This window comes from Sminthopsis crassicaudata, chromosome 3 (assembly GCF_048593235.1).
Source record: "Sminthopsis crassicaudata isolate SCR6 chromosome 3, ASM4859323v1, whole genome shotgun sequence".
Taxonomy (NCBI): Eukaryota; Metazoa; Chordata; class Mammalia; order Dasyuromorphia; family Dasyuridae; genus Sminthopsis; species Sminthopsis crassicaudata.
In genome coordinates, this window is record NC_133619.1 from 88,846,358 (window position 1) to 88,862,498 (window position 16,141).

Here is a 16,141-nt window from a genome sequence, read left to right on the forward strand (position 1 = left end):
TTCTGGACCTTTTTGTAGCCTTCACCATTTTTGCTTACCCTCTTCTCCTTGACAGGTTCTTCTGTTTTCCTTCTCCCTGTCTGATTAATCATTCTCCTTTGCTGAATTTCCAGGTCACAGCTTTCTGAGCTTTCTTGTCTTTCTTGTCTTTCTCTTTGCCATGTCACTTCGTGACTTTATCAGCTCCCATTATTCAGTTATCATCTCTTGATTGGTAATTCTCAAATCTGCTTATCCCGCCCTAATCCCTGCTGTTTTGTAGCTCTACCCAAAAACATCTTAAACTCACCTTGTCCAAAACTGAACTAGAATCTTTCTTCCCAGCCTTCCTCCTTTCCAAAACTCCTAGGGTACCATCATCCTAGAATCCTAACTCAGGCATTGTTCTCCATTTCTTAGTCTCTATATTCAATTTGTGGCCCTTCATAGTCACATAATAATAATAATATTATTATTATTAATAATTTGTGACTTTACCTTCAGAACATCTCAACCCCTTCTCCTCTGAAACTGCCTCTCTTGGTGCAAGCCTCCATCTCCTTATGCCTGAATTGTTGTTATAATATATATATATATATATATATATATTTTTTTTTTTTTTGCTTATTCAGTTTCCCATTCTGAAATGGACACTCCCCATTTCTTTTTTCAAAATTCCCTACACCTTTCAAATCCTACCTGGTGAACCATAAGTCTTTATTGAACTTTGGCCTCATTTTAGCTAAAAGTAACTTCTTCCTCTAAATATTTCCACACACATTTTTCCTTGGCCTTCTTTGTCCTTAATTTCACACCTGTATTATATTTGTGTACATGCCTACATGTGTATATTTTATTTATAAGCTCTTTGAGAGAAGTATAGTTATCCCTTTCACATTACAGGTGTTAGGGGTACACTGCCATGGAGACCTGGGAAATCTGTGTAAAATTTTTGGGCCTTCCCTTTCTATCAGAGAAGTCTGAATTTTTTCTTTTATGGCATGTTTATAGTATCTTTTTGTAAATATGGGTTGATATGATAATCCTATGCACATATTTTATGCATGTCTTGAATTTCTAAACTTACCTGTGTTTGCTAGCCTTCCCATGTTATCTGTGGCTTCTTGAAAGCCCCAGATTCCTATTTAATTTCTTATGCCAACCTATGATATATCAGAATCACAATGGGGAATAACATGATGTGGAAGAAGGTTAACTGTAGTTTATTAAGTATCTTGTATCGGGTACTGTGAGAAGCATTGATGATAGAATACATGAATGAAATTATTTAAATACAATAAATATAGAAAGCAAATTTAAAGTATGGACAATATATAAGTATATTGTATATAATATAATAAAATATAATAAGTATAGACAATATATTTAAAGATAATAGATAAAAAAGTATTTTGGGAAAATAGGTACTAGCAGTAACAGAGGATCAAGGAAAACACCACTAATTGAATTCTGCCTTGATAGAAGGAGAATCTGTGAGACTTAGGGAACAGTAGAGTTCATCCCAGGCATCCCAGTGCAAAGGAGATGGAGAATGATCTCGTGTGAGAGACCCACAAAAAAAAAAGGGGAGGCACATTGTGGAGGGGGTCCTGCTCTAGGGGTGTTGGAAAGGAGTGGTTGTCACTTTGTATGGAACAAAGAACAAATTCAGAAGCAAATGGCCTCTGTGTGGCTCTGATCCCAGGAGCAAAGTACAAGCTCAGTGGTGGAGTTCTTTAGTCTTCTGAAATTTTCAAATCTAGGACAAGCTGATAGAGATAAATCTGGATCAACCAGACCAGAGCTTTGTTTAGGAGTACACTCAGCAGACTTTGCCCCAGAACACATCTCTTTGGGAGCACTAGCCTTCAATGGTGAAAGCAACAGAAAGGATGCAAGAAACTGGAAGTCAGGCCAAACTTCCCTTCAGAAATACACAGAGCCAGCTCTAACATAAAATATAAAGACAAAAAGTTGGCTAAAAAAAAAAAAAGCTAAAAATGATTTTTAAAAGCTAAATATGGTGGTAGAGAATAAAATAAAAGATAAGAGTTAGCAAAGAAAGGAAATTAATTTGGAACAAGAGATACAAAACCTTACTCAAAGAAAATAATTTCTTAGAAAATTAAAATTGACCAAATAGAAGTTATTGAATTTTTTTGAGACATCATAAAACATTGTCATAAAAATATTAAAATAAGAAGACTAAGAAAACAGAAGAAAATGTGGTGTATCTCTTAGCAAAAATAACTGCTGTGAAAAACAGATTAAGGAGACAAAAATGAAGAATCGCTGGACTATGTAAAAGCCATGACCAAAAAATAAAGTTTAGAAATCATATTTCAAGATCTCCTAAAACTAGAGGGCAGAATAGAAATGGAAAGACTTCTACTGGTTACCTCTTGAAAGTCCAAAATTGAAACTCTTAAGAACATTATAACCAAAGCCCTAAGCTCCCAAGTCAAAGAGAAGATGCTGCCAAAGCAAATCAGAAAGAATTCATGGAACAAGCACCCATATTCAGAGATTGGTCATGATGTAGCACCTACAACTATATAGGAGCAGAGAGCTTGAATTATTAAGTTTTATACAATAATGAATTACCCAACAAAATTAAATTATGAGAGCAGGGTGGGTAATGGTGGTGAAAATGAAATGAATTTAACAAAATAGGGAACTTCTGAGGATTTCTTATGAAAAGACCAGAGTTAAGTTTCTGAAATTCTGAAATGTAGAAAGAGAAGCACAAAATGGTACATACATAACAAGCATGCAGTTATTAGGGACAAAAGTTACACTGTTTAACATTCTTACATGGGGACATGATAATGTGTCCTCACTGAACTATTAGTATCGGGAGTCAGAGGGGGATTCTAATTACTCACTGTGCCTAGGGTGATAGAATGGTAGAGAGGCAAAGAGGGTATTTAAGTAAAAGTTAATACAAATGGGGAGGGAGTGAAAGGAACCTCTTTCTTGGCTGAAAGAAAGGAAGAGTTCCTAAAAAGAGTTCCTTCCTACAGAAAATGCCTTTCTCCCTGAAGGAAAATAGGAAAAAGGATGGAGGGAAAGTAGAAAATAAGAGGGAGCTATCATTTTTGTCTAACTATGTGCCAATAAAACTGAAAGTTTAAGTGAAATGTAAATATTTATTGCGTGGTATTTATGTAATTTCAATTATATAATATATGTGGTTAAATAGTATAAATTGCCCAGATGAACAAAACAAGAAAAAAAGAGTAATTGTGACTCCATGTCAAAAATGGAAGTTGAATAAGCAGCTAGAAGTGAATTCCCAAAGGAAAAAGAAAAAGAAATCAGACCAAATAGATTTACAGACAAATTATTTTAAAGATTTAAGGGAAAAAAAAATTCTAATAGACTTGGAGTGGAAAATGTTACCCCATCCAGAGAACTATGGAGGCTGAATGTGGATTGGAGCATGGTGTTTTCATCTTTTTCTTGTCCGTTCTCTCCCTCCTTTCGCCCTTTTTGATCTGATTTTTCTTGTTGATTCCCTTGACAATTTTGACCTTGAATTCCTTCAAATGCATTTTTTCTAACTTTTATCACGAACAGTAATTCTTTAGTAGTTTGATTGGTATGGTACAGAATAAGCAAATTTGGATAGCACTATTATTGTAATTATATTGGCTCAGCCTCCCCATGAGCAATTTATATTTCTCCAGTGATTTAGTGGTAATCATCAAAACATTTTGCTATTAGATAAGAAAGGATGATAAAATTCTGATGAATGTGATTATTTCCAATAATGATATGATTCAGATCAGTTCCAATGGTCTTGTGATGAAATGAGCCATACATATCCAGAGAAAGGACTGCGGGAACTAAGTGTGGATCACAACGTAGCATTTTCACCTTTTTTTTTTGTTGTTGTTGTTGTTTTCTTTTTGTTGTCTTTCTAAATTTTTTTTCTTTTTTGTGTAGAAGTATAGAAGTATTATTAAGGCTTTTTATTTTATTTTCAAAATACATGTAAAAGATAATTTAACATTTACCCATGCAAAACTTATGTTCCAAATTTTTTTGTGTAGAAGTATAGAAGTATGTAAGAATATCAGTATAGAAGTATAGAAGAATTGCACATATTTAAGCATATATTAGATTATTTGCTGTCTCAAGGAAGGGGTCCTGAGGGAAGTGAGGGAGAAAAAAATTTGAAACACAAGCTTTTGCAAAGGTGAATGTTTAACTATATATGCATATGTTTATTTCCTAGTAAATTTACTTATTTTCAATAAATATTATGAATCATGTTGGGAGAGAAAAATCAGAGCAAAAGGGAAAAACCATGAGAGAGATTTTTTAAAAAGTGAACATAGAATGTTTTGATTTACATTCAGTCTCCTTAGTTCTTTTTCTGGATGCAGATGACATTTTCTGTCCAAAGTTTATTGGGATTGCTTTGGTTCACTGAATCACTTAGAAGAACCAAGGCTGACCATAGGCCATTTTTGCTATTATTGTGTACAATGTATTTCTGGTTCTGTTTGTTTCATTCCGCATTAATTCATGTAAATCTTTTCAGGCCTTTCTAAAATTAGCTTGTTCATCATTTTTTAAAGAACTATATTTAACATACCACAACTCATTCAGCCATTCATTCCCCTATCAATAGGCATGAACTCATTTTCCAATTCTTTGCTACTACAAAAAGAGCTGCTACAAACTTTTTTGCATATGTGGGTCCTTTTACCTCCTTTAAGATCTTTTTGGGATACAGGCCCAGTAAAAACACTGTTGGGTCAAAGGGTATGTATAGTTTGATAGCCCTTTGAGAATAGTTCAGAATTGCTCTCCAGAATAGTTGGATCATTTCACAACTACACCAACAATACATTAATGTCCCAATTTTCCCACATGCCTTCCAACATTTATCATTATGTTTTCCTGTCATCTTAGCCAGAGTTGTTTTAATTATATGCATATGTTTTGAAAATAAAAGCTTTTTTTAAAAAGTGGGCTTTTTAAAAGACATGACTAATGTGAGAATTTGTTTTGCTAAACTATACATGTTTGTAGTAGGTTGGGAGTTTTTTGGTTTTTGTATTTTTGCTTTTTCATTGGGAGGAGATTTAGGGAAATTGAAAGGAACAGAATTCAGAATTGAAAAAATAAAATCAAATTTAAAAAAATCTAAAGTATAGTTATTTTGAGGAAAACATGGTACACATGGAATCCCTCACTCTAAACATACCATTTTGCAATAAATTGCCAACAGTCAATAACCAGAATTGGGAAATCTCCTGTGCTGACCTATATAGAATAAACTTCCCTTCTTAGAAGGGACAATAGCTGATCTCCAGATATGGTTACAACTGCAGTGAGTGGGAGGTTGTTGATACTTGACCATCCTCCTATCCAGAACTCACTGTTTATCAATGAGGCCAATGGGAAGGATAATACTCCAAACATGGGTGATAGGCAGTACAAAAAACACAGACTGTAATGGAAGCTTTTTGTTCAAAGAACTGCCAGAATTGCTAGTTTGGCTGGACTGCAGTTTGAATGAAGGGACTAATGTGCTAGAAGATGGAAAGGTAGGGTGGGGATACCTTGTGAAGGACTTTAAATGACAAACGGAAATATTTAATCCTGAAGACAATTGGGAGTTACTAGGGTTTATTGATTAAAAGAAGTTAACTGCAGCAAAATTGTGGAAATATGTATAGAAGAATTGCACATGTTTAGCATATATTGGATTACTTGCCCTCTCAGGGAGAGGGATAGGAGAAGGGAGAGAGGAAAAAATTTGGAACATAAGTTTTGCATGGGTAAATGTTAAATTATCTTTTACATGTATTTTGAAAATAAAATAAAAAGCCTTAATAAAAAATAAAATCTTTTAAAAAAAAGTAACATTAATTAAGTAACATTAATTGCAATAGGAAAAATATTTAGTAGTTATATGAAAGATGCTTTGGAGAGGGGAGAAGTCAGGAAAGTCAATTGCTGTAGTCCAGGCATGATGTGATAAGGATGTGCTCCTGGCTAGTGGTTACGTCTGAGAAGAGAAGGGAGAAAGGTTTCCATACAAAACTAACAAGACTTAATTACTGTTGGGTAGAGGGAGGGAAAGAGATACTCAGGATTTTGCTGGAGCTATGCTTTTAGTGCCAATGCCATGTTGGTGGGAACTAGCTTTCTATTTCTTGATTTTTTTTTTCTCCCCTTGTTTTTCATTTACAGTATTGTTATTGTGGATTTTACCTTTATTGATTCTGCCTTTGTTCTTTATCAATTTATATAAAATTATCCACATTTCTCTGAATTTATATTCATTATTTTAAAAATGCATTTCTTATTATCTTTTGTTCTATCACCTACAGTTTCCTCTCTTCTCAGAGAGCCTTCCCATACAATATGGAATATCTTTTTCTTTTATTTTTTTAGAAAGAGGAAGAGAAAAAATGCTCTGTAAATGATCAGTACATAAGAAAAATCCAGAGTCATATGCAATGTTTCACATTTATTTTTAGTAAAATATGGGACTTAAGTCAGCTATGAAGTGGGGGGAGCCCTCAGCTAGGGAAGTTTCTAGACTAGGGAAAGTTTGAAATTGCCACATTGAATAGTGGGGTGGGAGAGAATCAAAGGAACACAAAGATTATTTTGTTACAAAGAGGGTCCAGTTAAGATTAGGTAATATGAATTTGTAGTGGATTAAGCTAGCCTAGTTACATAACTTTGTTCAACTGGGAAGAACATTTAAATAGGAGTGGTTGAGGTAGATGGTGGCTATAACCCAGAGCTGGGATTTGAAGGGTGACAAACTAAAATCCAGAGCAGCATTAGGGTAGGCGATGGGGGGGGGTAGGATTCAGGAATAGAGAAATGTATAGCATTAAATTGGTCTACAAAGCCCTTAAGACTCTTAAGAGAGGAAAATGAAGTTGGTGAGATAGATGGAATGATTGGAGGATGATATAGTGGAAAAAAAAGAACAGTTTTAGAGGGAATGGGGAATAAGAAATAAAGGGAAATATAAAATGGTAGGGGGTTGCATTAATTTTATAATATATGCATCACCTAGGAGATGTTTTTAGCCACATGCCATAAAATAGCACATATTCTTAATAGATAAATGCTTATTGATAGATACATTTTCTGTTTTGTATTGAATTTCCAAGAATTGCTTCATTTAAATATAGATTTTAGGTTAAATCAGTGGATAGGGCACTGGAACCGTATGAAGTAAGAAAGAACTGAGGTAAGTTCTAACCTTTGACTCAAAATCCATTTATATCTAGATCACATTATTTCTCTTGGGCACATTAATATCAAAACAATAAATAATAGGAAGATTCTCTATAAGTTGAGAACAATTATGGTTCTTCATGTATCCATGCTCTCTATGTACATTTTTATTAGAGCAAGGCATACTTGGAAACTATTGAACTAAACTTAAGGATACTATTTTCTTTACCATTCTTTGTAATCACTTTTATTTTTTGGTCTTTTGTGTATTGCTTGTTGTGGAGTTCTTAGCCTCACTAATGTGATTAGAACATGTAGTGATATGTTTTAGAGATAGTAATATTGTAAGACTTGATGTTTTGAAAACCATTTTAATAATGACCCTATCAGGTTGTGATTATTATCTCTAGTTTATGAAAAACTGGAGACTGAGATTAGGTGAAATAATTATGATTAGTAACTATTTGAAGTTGAGCTCAGATCTTTTCTTTTCTTTTTTTTTTTTTTTTTTTTTTTCCCTTTTGGCCAAGTCCAGCATCCTGTTTACTAAATTGCCTGTGTGGGAGATAAATAATGAGTAGAATAAACTTCTGAATTTTTAAATTTTATTTTCAGATGTCTTGTTTTTACTTAATAGTTATTTTTGACTATCACACTCCTGGTTTATTTTAACAAAAGCAAATCAGTTGAGCAAGATCAATTGATCCAACAATTGTTTCTGACAGTAGTTAATGTGTTTTCTGAAATCACTTCAATGGCAGTTTGGCTTATAATTGTCTTAAGATAGATTATATCTCTAGTTACCATATGTTAGAATAGACACTTATAAGCCATCTTGAGTAACTAGAGATAGGCTAGACCTAGCGGACAATTTTATTCTAAATTTGGAGGATTTCAAGAAGACATCCAAACTGGGGTTTAAGTAGGGTTATTTGGAGGTTAAATTTAATTAGAATTATTAACATTTTTCTGTCACTTAAAAATCTCTAACTAATCAACGGAATATTAAATAATTTAGTTAATGATTTTGTTACTGTAACAGTTCCTATGGAATCACCCTTTGAATTCTGACTCAGAAAACTCTTGCTACTTTAGCCAGGTTTGTTGTATAATTGCATAATGTTGGGTTTATTCATCTCACACTCTGATAATCATTATTCAGAAGCTATACAAGAGTCCTAAAAATCCATTACCAAAACATTTAAGACATAAAACAATGTCACAATAAGGGAGAAGTAATCAGGCAGGCATCAAAGGCATTCCTAGGTGTCCTAGGTACCAGTGGATCCAGTTCCACACTTCTGGAATACTGGATTTGGAAAGTAATACTCAGATAAATCTTGCAGAAGGGTGAGCGAGATATGTCAGTTTTCCCTGACTCTTCCCAGCATGTGGGCTTTGACTTGGTAATAGGTGAAGCACACCAAGCTCAGATTCTGGGCCTGGTGCTCATGTGGAGACAATCTTCTGAGATGCCACCCTCGATGTTTTCCTCTGCCAAAGTATATTGTCGGTCATGGATATCTGTTCTTAGACTGTGTGCTATGGCATTCAAGCTACCTCATTTCTCTGCCTCTGGCAGTTCAAAAACCTTTCAGAATCCCTTTTTCCTCAGAGCTCCCTCACTGCTTACTTTTGTTTTCCTCCTCCTCCTCTTTTCCATCTCTTCTTTTTAAAAGGTTTATGATTCTGGATTCTCATCCAACCACAATTCCCATGGGATTCTGGTGTATTGAGCCTTCCACTAGCTGCTAGATTTCTGGGCATTGAAGCAAGCCGGACTTCTCCATGATGGGCAAAATCAGTCCTCTCCATGTTACAGTGCTGTTAGACTAAGCATTTAGGTCCAAAGATTCTTCAACTAAACAAGTCTTCTCAGTTCCAACCAGTCCTAGTAGAACCGTATGGAGTTGGGTTCAGCATTTACTTACCAGCACCTCATTTGGCTACTGCCCTTTGAATACATTTCTGATTTGATGTGACACACTAAAACTCAGAGGGATCCTAAGTAAGCCTATATCAAAATATAATTTATATGAAATATTAATTTATTACATTTTGTTCCAAATCTCCTGTTTCTACTCTTGCTTTGTGTCCATTTCAAAACCTTAAATCTTATTTTTTGATTCCAGAGTGATTTAGAAATACTTGTCTAACATGAAGTAATGGAAGAGTTAGGACTAGAGTCTTTTAATTTCTACTAGTCTTTCCATTGTAGGATTCCATCTTGTTATCTTGAAAGGATCAGGGTTTTATGGGGAAGATTATGATAAAAGTCAAACCTTCATTAGCTGGCATTAGGCTATTATCTTCCAGACCTGAAACTTGTATTTTTAGAGGCATATTAATGAATTATCTTAGAAAGTTGCTATCACATGAGTCTTTCTCTTAAATCACAAACAATTACTTTGCCTTTGAGTAAGGCCAGTTAATGGTTCCTGCTTTTCTTAGGAGATTCTGGACAATTTTCTTAGGATATTCTGGACAACTTACACTTTGGAAATTAGTAAATGGTACAGATCAACTTGGGAATAAAAAAAATGGAAGAAAGAATTGGACAGGGAATTAATAGCTTGCCATGTAAAGGGTAAAACTTTGTTTAAGCAATAAAACTCCTTGAAAATCAGCTTGAACTAAATAGAAGTGTTGAATCCAAAAGACAACAGAAAAAATTTTAAATTAAAAAATTAAAAAATATAGAAGAAAATAAGAGATTATAGCAAATCCAGTTGACTTGAAAATCAGATCAAGGAGGAAAATTAATAATTACTGTACCACTTGAAAGCCATAAACAAAAAGAGTGCAGATATCATATTTTAGGAAATCTTAAAACTGGCCAAAATTTTTAGAACCAGAAGAAAAAGTGGAAATAGAATCCACCAGTCATCACCTATAATATATAAGGATTTATTATAATAAACTCAGTAACATTACAGCCAAAATCCAGAGCTACCATGTCAAAGGAAAAAATTCTGCAAATAGCCAGAAAAAAATTTCCACTCCTGAATAGCCACAGTGAGTATTGCTTAGGATTTAGCAGTCACCACTCCTTAGGAGCAGAGAGCTTGGAATATACTATTCCAGAAGATAAAGGATACACTGAAGAATAACCTACCAAGAAAAACTGAGTATGATCCAATAGGTAGAATAAATGGATTTTTAATGAAAGAGAACTTTCAAGTATATTTGATGAAAAGACCAGAACAGGGGAAGAATCTTTGAATTTGAAATACTAGACACATAAATGAATAACCATAAAAGAACTAAGATAAAATGCTTTAATTTGAAATGTGGGGAGATGATTGATGTATTTCCAGTGAACTCTATCATCATTGGGGTTATAGAGGGAGTCTAATTAAACAGGATGTCTAGGAATGGATTCTATATCTTGATGACTTTAAAAAATTGAAAGGAGGAAAATTCTCAAGGAAGAGAAGTAAGTATATTTCAGGAGGTAGAAAGAAAAGGAAAGGAAGAGTTAGAGGAAGTTATCACAATAAAGCGGGTACACAATTAAGCATTTATATATGGATTAGACATGTACATATAGAAGGAAGGAGAATAAGTAGCTAGAATGACTGAACACCTGAACTTACCTGACTGGTCTGTTCAGATTTCACACATGTAGATGGGTACAATAAAGTTCATTCAAAATATGAAGGAAAGTGTAGGGAAATGAAAGAATTAGAAGGATAGATTATGGGAGGCATTAGACCTAAGCAAAACAAACTCCAATTAATGTCCAAAAATATCTGTATCTTGTGCAAAAATATATAATTCTTTTTGTAGATGCAAAGAATGGAACTAAAGAAAAGGACCTAAGATCCTATTGCTAATGCTCCATTCAATTGATTTGTTCATTATTCCTTGGAACTTCCTTACTTAGAAAGTGCCAGGTTATTATTACTATTTTTTTAAAACCATATTAACTAAATATATTTCAAAGCAAATCCTACTTGAAAAGAATCCTAATAGATCCTTAGATTTATAGAAAAAATATTTGCATGTGTTTAAGAAATTTTTGTTTGTTTTGTGTTCACTTTCATCACTCTGAAACTAACCCATTGGTTTATGAATTATTTCAATGTTTTTCTGAAGTTCTGCCTTTTCATTCCTTGAGCTGTAGAGTGTCTTTAAGAAATAAGAGGAAGGAAGCAAGCAAGCAAGCAAGAGGTCATCTGCCACCTTGGTCTGACTGAAACTATAATTTTCTATCTTTACTTGGTAGTATCAAATTTTAAAGATAATTGTCAATGTTTTTATTTTATTTTGACTTAACTAGATGACATTTGACCCACTGCTTTTTAATCAGAGTCCCTTTGTAGGTATTCTGTTGTAACAATTAAATGTATATGGTGAAAATCATTCTACATTGTATTCATCCAATTTACTACATTAGTAAGTAATCTTCTTTTTAGAACATCTTGGCTCCTGGTTACTTTTTTAAGCTTTTTTTTTTTTTTTTTTTTTTTTTTTTATTGTGTAGTTCTATATGTTGACTTGAACAAACAAAGAGCATGTAGAATTAAAAGTATTTTATTTATATTTTAATTGTGTCTGTGCCAGACAAATGATTTATATTCTTTTACAAGTGAGTTCTTAAGTCACCTTATTTCATCGTTAAGGAGTAGTATCCACAAATAGTAATTTCTAATTATAAGAATGTTATTAGCCAATAGTTTCTCCCCCCCTTTTAAGCATTAGAAATTAAATATTTTAACCCTTTTAATGGAAAGCTTATGACTGTGAATCAAGTATTGCTTCTTGCTTTAATATGAATGCAGTTATATTATTTGACTGTGCTTCATACAGCCTTAGTTTTTCCCTCTATGAAATGTGAGGAAAGTTCCTTTTAAAGCCTTAAAGTTTTTTACATGTCATTAAAAAAATAAAATTAAATGAAAATTAAATGTAAAAAAAAAATGGTAAAGAGTTGCTGTTTTATTATTGGAAATGATTGTGGGTTACTAACATGTTGGACTTATTTGAACCTAAATGCATGGTCCTATCAAACTGCTTTTTGTTGCCTTGTTTCTATGAATTTTCTGTTTTCTTTCTGCTAGTATGTATTTGTTCTTTTCAGTGCCTTTCTCCAAATATTAGTTCTTATCTCTTATTTCTTTTACTTGGTTGCATTTCACTTATGGTGAGCTGGGAACTAGCTAATCACACTTTAGGATTATTACTAGTAAAAGTTACTAAACTGAGTATTGGAACAATCTCATTAAAATACATGAAGTAGAACTTCTGTTCAGGGACTGACATTTATTTTGGTTGCTCAGAGGTGGGTTTTTTGTTTTTTTTTTTTTTAATATTTTGAAGGTGTTGGCATTTGTGCTCTGGATTGTGGAAACTTGCCAGATAATTGATGTTTGGGTAAATATTTGTATTTTTTTTTGCCTGATTAGAACCTTTGGTTTTGTATTTTTCTCTTCCAAATGCAGATCTACAGCTGCTCTGTAATTTACAGTTTTGAGGAACTGATTTGGGGTACTGAAAAGTTTTTTTACTTTTTGCCTGTCCTGGACACAGCCGGTGTTTGTGTGAAATGGGTCTTAGGCTGAGGTTTTTCTTCCTCAGATGGAGACAGGCCTTCTCTCCCTTATTTGAGGCTGTCTGCCTCAACCGTCTTTGTTTTCCAGGTGTGAAATTAGACAAAAGTCAGTGTTCATGAAAAAGTAACCAATTTATGTCTGCTTTTCATTTGAAAAACAAAACCTTATTTCTTCTGGCTCATTTCTTGACTGATACTGAATTAGAATAAATAAAAGCACAAATGACATTACAACAAAAAATAAGCAATACTTAAGACAAAATAGAACACTTATTTATTTCACTGGTGGTAGGTGGTAGCTCAGTTTCCTCATCTGGAAAAAAAGGGGTTGGAATTGGTGACACCTGAGACTTCAGCATCTTTTAGCTGAATAATTAGCATATGTAAGAGTGACTGTGCTAGGCCCTAAAGGTTAAAAACCAGCATATTTTTCATTTACATTCTATAGGAAGGGTTATGGTATGTAAACATCAATGTCTAGATTTGTAGATTTAAGGTAGAATAACGGGTGCAAAAGAGAAATACAAAGTATGAGGAATGTTTAAGGAAGGAAAGATCATAGGATCCATCCATCATTCATCTTACACAACTGGAAGGTATCTTGGATCTCAGCTAGTCTAGCCTCCCCCTCCTTTTAACACAGGAGGAAATAGAAACTCGGGAAGATTTTTTTATTTTTCAAGATCACAACTTTCTAGAAAGCTCTCTTAAGGGAATTGGAAAAACGGTAGGAATAAAGCTTCCCTGAGCATATGCCTTTAATATATTCTCTTTATATATATTTTAGAAATGGTGGGTTTATATGCTATTATGATATTGATGAGTTGGCTAAATGCAGCTACAATTTAATAAAAACTTATCATTTCACTACAAATGTAATATTACATTTAAAATATATTCAGAATTATCCCCCCCCCCCCCACTGAACTTTGTACACTACTTTTAAAATCTGCATCTGATAATGCTATGCAATCTGGATAGTTTAGCAAATGACAATATACCTTTTTCATATAAGAGTTAATCAGTAGCTAGAGTGGTTTTACTGGTTGATTATATTAGAGGAAAAAGATTTTCTCCCCTTATTGTACTTTGTAAGCTTTAACGTTTATGTGGTACTGCGTATGAAGAGTAACAGGAAAAAAAAAATTGAAATCTGAAGAGAAGTTTTTAAATGCCATAATTAATTTTCACTTCAATTAATTTATGTTCCAGTTTTTAATGAGTTAGACCACTTTTTTTTGGCGACATTTTTTTTTTTTTTTTTGAAGAGTAGCTCTTGTTCTCAACCCCTATCTCTTTCCCTTTCTCCCCTCCCCCAACCTTTACCTGCAGATTTGCATGTTTGACCTAGCAAAGTAATTGGGCCCACAGCAACATGGGCGTGCCTCCCTTAGAAACACTTAGTTTCATGTATGACTCATAAGCTGAGGCACAGACACCACTTCCCCAATCTACAGGAGCCATTTTAACAGCACCAAACTGCTGGATTTCTTTTATCATCTAGCCCCTGGGATCAAATCAAGAGGGATGAGACTTACTTAAGGTAACTGTATTTTGGTTTTACCTTTAGTGGTTGCTGCCACAATAGTGTCTGCTCTGAGAGAGGCTTTACCTGTCGAAGAACATGGCTGAGTGCACTCTTTACCCCTCACCCCCTTCTCTCTCTCTCTGGTAATATATCCAGTTAGTCACATGCTTGATTGTACTTAACTATCTGGGAAAAAACAAAGAATGCTATTTCTGGTGGGTTTGAGGCTTTCTTGGTAAAGTACTTTGGGAATTTTATATTATGGAAAACATTGTCAATATGACTTGAGAAAAGAATCATTAAATTAAAAGAAGAGGAGATTTTGGGGGCTCGTTTTTGATGTGAAACCAAATCATTCTATTTCATATGATAAATTTCTTAATTTTTCTGTTTTTTTTTTTTAAGTAAGTGAATTCTTTAAGTATTGGAGATCTTAATATACAAGTAGTAATATATTTTTATAACAGGTATCTTCTGATTTTTAACTTATGGCCCGGAGTATGGAGACAACTAACTAGTTGATCAACTATCTCTGATATGACTGACTTAAGTATACTTTAGATTTAGCTAAAAAATTTCCTTATGTATTTGTACCAATCATTTTTAAAAATTTTAATTTTCAAGCAGTTGTTTTCTGAGAAATATGGTAATATTTTCATGTCAGGTCTGAGTGAGACTAATTTTTTGGAGATCTTTCTTTAAAGGAAAAAAAAGCTAAAATAAGATTATTCATTGTTGGAAATGGTTGGTTTTGTTATTTAGTTGACTTATTCTGTGTTGATAGTGTTTGTGATTATAAATCTCAATTTGTTTTTCATCAACAGGAAGAGTCAAATATGCTAGCAATGTAATAAGTTATTAAAATTTGTTAATTTTCACATGTGAAAAGAGGAAAATAAGTTGATTGTAGAGATTTTTTGTATGTTGAGAAATCTTTATTGAAATTTTAAAATGCCATTGAAAAGAAATCTTGAGAAAAAAAGTACAAAACTAGAGTAAGCTAATTATAATTATAAAATCATAATTTACAGACATTTCTAAGTGACGTTTGATTGTGACAGTATTTACTTACCTACTTTGCTGTTGCTGAGAATTCTTCAACTGAAAGGAAATCTATAAATGCATACAACTATTGTTCTTTACTCTTTTAAAAGGAATGTTAGTGTTAGTAGGTCTCAGCATTGTGTTTTTTATAAGAAAGTCATCCAGCATGTCTGTTAACTTGTGAGTAGCAACTTGTTCCTTCTCATATTTTACACCATCAGTATAACCACTGAGGAAGCAAATACTTTGTTTTCTCTCTGTACCTAGCTGGTGAGCTCTTTCTCTTGAGGTCCATCAACTGATAAGGGGAAAAAAGTCAGTGAAGGGCCACGTGTAGGGAATAAACTAGATTTGCTGTGTTTTTTGTTTTGTTTTGTTTTGTTTTGTTTTTTTCAATTTTTAAGGGAGGAAAATGTGTTTGTAAATAACACAAGCAAAATATGTAATATTTTAGATAGGAGTGTATAGCATGCTGTTATATATAAATGTAGAAATCAGACCGATAATTTCCAAGTCTAATATCCTCAGTTTTTCTTGACTTCTACTCCATATGACATTCTTGAGGATCTTCTTTCCTTTTTGGGTTTTCTCCTACCTAACCACTTCTTGGTCTCCTTTACTAGAACTTAATCCACTTTATGCCAACTAAATGTGTGGGCGTCCTCAGCTCACAGTCCTGGACACTCTTCCCTTTTCTTGGTTATCTTAGTGATTATATTATGAATTTAGTTCATTTTTTTTATCTTGATGCAAATGATTTCCAGATTTGTATCACTAGCTGTAGTTTTAATCCTGCACCATAAACTGCCTAGTAGACA

The 16,141-nt window shown here is 33.4% G+C and overlaps 1 protein-coding gene across 5 annotated transcripts in view; it reads left to right on the forward strand.

Moving 5' to 3' along the window:
* The window catches only part of ELF1 (E74 like ETS transcription factor 1), a 110,163-nt gene that overhangs the window by 18,305 nt on the left and 75,717 nt on the right, over nt 1–16,141 (forward strand). For 2 of the 5 annotated variants that reach the window (XM_074299197.1, XM_074299198.1), the window contains exon 1: nt 14,162–14,294. The exons of the other annotated variants lie outside the window; for them this stretch is intronic. The gene's annotated coding sequence lies outside the window, so the exon portion shown is untranslated. Of the gene's footprint in view, nt 1–14,161; nt 14,295–16,141 lie in introns of those variants that run through there. 5 annotated transcript variants of the gene reach the window in all.